A 5,942-nucleotide genomic window follows, 5' to 3' on the forward strand; every position below is an offset into this window, starting at 1 on the left:
ATAGAGCTTCTCCATCTTTGGCTGCAAAGAATATTATCATTCTGATTTCAGTGTTGACCATCTGGTGATGTCCATGTATAGAGTCTTCTCTTGTGTTGTTGGAAGAGGGCATTTGTTATGACCAGTGCATTTTCTTGGCAAAACTCTATTAGTCTTTGCCCTGCTTCATTCCGTATTCCAAGGCCAAATTTGCCTGTTACTCCAGGTGTTTCTTGACTTCCTACTTTTGCATTCCAGTCCCCTATAATGAAAAGGACATCTTTTTTGGGTGTTAGTTCTAAAAGGTCTTGTAGGTCTTCATAGAACCGTTCAACTTCAGCTTCTTCAGTGTTAACTGGTTGGGGCATAGACTTGGATTACTGTGATATTGAATGGTTTGCCTTGGAGACAAATAGAGATCATTCTGTCGTTTTTGAGATTGCATCTAAGTACTGCATTTCAGACTCTTTTGTTGACCATGATGGCCACTCCATTTCTTCTGAGGGATTCCTGCCTGCAGTAGTAGATATAATGGTCATCTGAGTTAAATTCACCCATTCCAGTCCATTTCAGTTCGCTGATTCCTATAATGTCGACATTCACTCTTGCCATCTCTTGTTTGACCACTTCCAATTTGCCTTGATTCATGGACCTGACATTCCAGGTTCCTATGCAATATTGCTCTTTACAGCATCAGACCTTGCTTCTATTACCAGTCACATCCACAGCTGGGAATTCTTTTTGCTTTGGCTCCATCCCTTCATTCTTTCTAGTGTTATTTCTCCACTGATCTCCAGTAGCATATTGGGCACCTATTGACCTGGGGAGTTTCTCTTTCAGTATCCTATAATTTTGCCTTTTCATACTGTTCCTGGTGTTCTCAAGGCAAGAATACTGAAGTGGTTTGCCATTCCCTTCTCCAGTGGACCACATTCTGTCAGATCTCTCCACCATGACCCGCCCATCTTGAGTTGCCCCACGGGCATGGCTTAATTTCATTGAGTTAGACAAGGCTGTGGTCCTAGTGTGATTAGATTGACTAGTTTTCTGTGAGTATGGTTTCAGTGTGTTTGCCCTCTGATGCCCTCTTGCAACACCTACCATCTTACTTGGGTTTCTCTTACCTTGGGCGTGGGGTATCTCTTCACGGCTGCTCCAGCAAAGCACAGCCATTGCTCCTTACCTTGGACGAGGGGTATCTCCTCACCACCGCCCTTCCTGATCTTCAATGTGGGATAGCTCCTCTAGGCCCTCCTGCGCCCACGAAGCCAGGTAACTCCTCTCATTGCTGCCCCTGGCCTCAGGCGTGGGGGCATGGGGGTAGCTCCTCCCGGCCCTACTGCCTGCTAATGCAGGAGATGTAAAAGACTCAGGTTTGATCCCTGGGTTGGGAAGATCCTTTGGAGGAAGGCATGGCTACCCGTTCAGTATTCCTGTCTGGAGAATCCCATGGACAGAGGAGCCTGGTGGGCTACAGTCCATGGGGTTGCAAAGAGTCAGACACAACTGAATGACTTAGCACACACACATGTGTGTCAGTACTATGTCTAGTGATGCTGGGATTTGTCTCTTGTTTGCTAAGTTCGCTGGAAGTCCCAGGGAAAGGGGGACAGGAAGGGAGAAGAAGGAACAGATATTCAACCAGAGAGTTCTCACTGGTGCAGGGACTTGTGTTCATGGCAGCAGAGATTATTGATAGAGGTCAGCCAGGTCAGACTGTTGGAGCCTGTCTGTGAGCCTGGTGCTGCTTTGCTCCTTAGCATCTGTGCTTCCTGGGTGCCTCAAGTTCATGGCCCCGAGCCAGGTACTTTGGAGAAGAAAGGATTCAGTGGAGAAAATTAGGAGAGGATTTGAATAAATCCAGGTAAGAAAATGTGATGTCTGTTAAGGGGAAGTGATGAGGGAGTGGATGGAGTGAAGAGGCTGATATCCAGGTGCTCAAGTTTCTGGGGAAGGACAGAAGTTGGAGAATACCTGTGTGTATGTGGTGGTGGTGGTTTAGTCGCTAAGTCGTCCCACTCTTGCAGTTCCATGGACTGCAGCCTACCAGACTCCTCTGTCCATGGGGATTCTGTGTGTATGTGAGGAAATATTTTTTCTTTACCCTCTGAATTCTCGGCTGAAGCCCCTGATTAACAAGAGAAAAGCATACACATGGACTCAATATAAGTTTCATGTGACCTAGGAACCTTCATGAGGAACCAAAGAGGTGCTTAAGCCTGTTTTTGTGTGAGCTTTGATGAGGAGTTGTGGGAACATGTGATGGGCTGAGAAAGAGTACAAGCCAAATGCAGTGAATGGGGGAGACAGTGAGGCCTGTTCATTGTGATAGCTTTTGGGGGTCCCTCTGTCTTTGAAGGTAAGGGCACTCCTTTCCCCCAGGAGTAGGGAGGACACTTCTCACTTGAGAATCTTGTGACCTGTCTTGGGGGATCAGAGAATCTTTCTGCATCTGTTATTTCTCAGATTCTTTCAACTCTAAACCTTCAGTATGCCAATGTGTCATATTTTGGGGTAGCTTGTCCTGAATCCTGTCACCTGTGATGAGAATGGAAGACAGTGGTGCACGATTCAGTGACTCATTCATTTAGCAAATATTTGAGTATCTTCAGCACCCTAAATTAGGAAATATATCACATGTCAAGAATACAAAGGAGAAGGATACAGTCCTTACCTTCAAGTCATTGAGAGACTGAAGGAGGAGTTGTACAGGTGAATAGACAATGGTCAAGAGATCTTTTTAACTGAAAAATAATCGTAAACATCAAGTCCTTCAAGAGTCCACTAAAGGTTATCTAATTCAGACCTGGGAAATAAGGAAAGACTTCTAGGATCCACTCATTAAGCCAGGGTACAGAAGAACTTAAGATGACAATATAGGCTTCAAAAGAAGAAAAATAAAAGTAATTGCAGAGGATCAAACTCTAGAAGTAGTGGTACTGGGGACTTCCCTGGAGGTCCAAGACTCTGCACTTCCAATGCAGAGGACTGGGGTTTGATCCCTAGTGGGGGAACTGAGATCCCATAGGCCATGTGGTATGGCCAAAAAAGTAATGATGGGCTGTACCCCCCCAGGCTCCTCTGTCCATGGGATTCTCCAGGCAAGAATACTGGAGTGGGTTGCCATTTCCTTCTCCAGGGGATCTTCCTGACCCAGGGATTGAACTTGAACCTGCATCTCTTAAGTAATAGTTGTTTATTTTTAACCACTAGCACCACCTGGGTAGTCCCCAAAATTAATAAAATTAAAAGAAGTAGTGATGTGAACAAATCTAAACTGGGAAAAGCGGAAGCAGAGAGAGCAGGACATAAAAGTTGGGGTACCAGGGGTGGGGCCCAAGCCCTCTGCTCCTCAGAGGGCAGCTGTGAGTGGGGAGTTCCCTCCCCATTGTGGGTTGCTGAGCTGGGGGTGAGGTTGATGGCAAAGTTGTGTCTCAGCTTCTCCGACCATTTGGTGTGGGTTGTTGTCTCCTTCCCCCAGTGTGTAGATGTCACATCCTGTGTTTCTTGATTTCCTTTCAGAGGAAATTGTTCCATAAGCATCTGGAGATTTGCTAGGTCCCTGGGAGGGGGTAAGTTCTTAAATTTACATCACTATCTTGTCACATTCCTTTAAAAGGTTTTCATTTATGACTTTTTAAGTTCAGTAATTATCTCATTAAGGTATGGCCATGCCTCTTCAAGAACTTTGTATATGCTTGAAGGACAGGGAGTTAGTTGCGTATCACTTTTACCATTCTGGTTTAACATAACACTTAGGGATATTGAAATACACTGGAGATAAATGTAAGTGAATGGAACTAGTGAAATAGGTGAAAATGTGTTTTATCATAGGTCCCATTTGGGAAAATGTGGAAGAGTGGAGGGAGCAGAGATTTCTAAAGCAGAAAGAATTAAAAAGAAAGTTGAAAGAGACATTCATTTTTATGGGTGATGAATGGTGAGAACTATGTGAATGGAACTAAATAAAATAAATGCAATCAATGTATACTATAGTAATATCAGTTCTAATGCATCATGCTTATTCGAGTAGTGAGTCAATATATGGACATCTCTCTACTATTAAAGTTTTCAGGGATTAAAACATTAAACATCCCATAGACTTGAATGAAATTGTTTTCAGGGATGACATGAATGTAAAATAAATTTATAGAATAATTTCATTACAGTCCATGAGTATTGAGTTTTGTGGGACACAATCACAAAGATATTCCAAGGAAAACAAGGTCTTACAAACTAGTGAAACAAATATAGAAAACACTAGTACTGTAAGTCAATATCAATCACTGTATTGAAAACTGAATTGATTGAGAACACATTAAACATATTAAAGAACTGGGCATTAATTAAATGCTGACGTGCAAGGAGGAATTAAAGATCTCATCAGATGATACCTTTTCTTTTATCTTGAGACCTCTATAAGAGAAAAATGATTCTGAAGGCGATGGCACCCCACTCCAGTACTCTTGCCTGGAAAATCCCATGGACGGAGAAGCCTGGTAGGCTGCAGTCCATGGAGTCGCAAAGAGTCGGACATGACTGAGCAACTTCACTTTCACTTTTCACTTTCATGCATCAGAGAAGGAAATGGCAACCCACTCCAGTGTTCTTGCCTGGAGAATCTCAGGGACAGGGGAGCCTGGTGGGCTGCCGTCTAAGGGGTCGCACAGAGTCGGACACGACTGAAGCGACTTAGCAGCAGCATAGGTGCAAACAACCCCAAATTTCTTCCCACCTGTCCACCCATCCAATTTAATAAATAAACAACAAAACAAACAAATAACACTGTTGACATTTTCTGTTTTGTTTTGCCACTGAGTTTTAAACATAGGAATTTAGCAGATATTTAGTGAATAATTGGAGAAGGAAATGACTACCCACTTCAGTATTCTTGCGTGGGAAGTTCCATGGACAGAGGAGCCTACAGTCCATGGGATCACAAAAGAGTCAGACATGACGTAGCAACTAAACAACAATAGCAATAAATAGGAAAAGGAGGTAGTTAAAAAATATATTGAAGAAAGAATGTATGAAATTAGGGTTTGATAGAGATAATCTGTATTAACATGGATAACTTTCCTACAAATTGAGAAGAAGAATTTCTCAGGAGAATTTTCAGACCTGTAATTTAAACCTCACCATATTAATATTTAACCATTTTCCTTCACATTTGGGTTGTTTTACTTCCCTCTGACGGTGAATTGTTATGACTTTAAGTTTCAAGTATTGTAAATATTGCAGTTTCAGTGCTTTTAAGTTCTGTAGCTACAAGAATGTTCTGAGTGCTTTTTCATTACGGTTTAAGTTTGTTGAGAATCTTCTAAATGCTTAATCATGGCTCAGGCAATTTAGGGGATTTTGGGGAAAAAATACATAATAAGTCTGGATAAAGAAGAAGCAGGGAATTTAAAATTTTAGAAATCAAAAACTTAATGAAAGGGGACATTTAATCTCAGATGATTTTGGAGTGACTCTAGAATCTTTATATTTCAGATATTTTGGTTACAATATTGTGAACTGGGATGACTGACAACATGGCCCAAGAATTTTAGGGTGTTTCATGTCACGGACTGATTTTTTAAGTGAGGAAACATAAGAGCCTTTTCAAAGTCACAGAACTATTAGTGTCAGGGTTCTCAATTCTCAGCTCAGTGCTCCATTTTTTTTTCTTTTGCATAGTAGTAATGTCCTTTGTCCTATGGCCACTGCTGAGTTTTCCAAATTTACTGGCATATTGAGTGCAGCACTTTCATGGCATCATCTTTCAGGATTTGAAATAGCTCAACTGGAATTGCATCACCTCCACTAGCTTTGTTCATAGTGATGCTTTCTAAGGCCCACTTGACTTCACATTCCAGGATGTCTAGCTCTAGGTCAGTGATCACATCATCGTGATTATCTGGGTCATGAAGATCTTTTTTGTACAGTTCTTCTGTGTATTCTTAACACCTCTGCTTTATACT

Source organism: Bison bison, unplaced genomic scaffold (assembly GCF_000754665.1).
Source record: "Bison bison bison isolate TAMUID 2011002044 unplaced genomic scaffold, Bison_UMD1.0 scf7180017862158, whole genome shotgun sequence".
Taxonomy (NCBI): domain Eukaryota; kingdom Metazoa; phylum Chordata; class Mammalia; order Artiodactyla; family Bovidae; genus Bison; species Bison bison.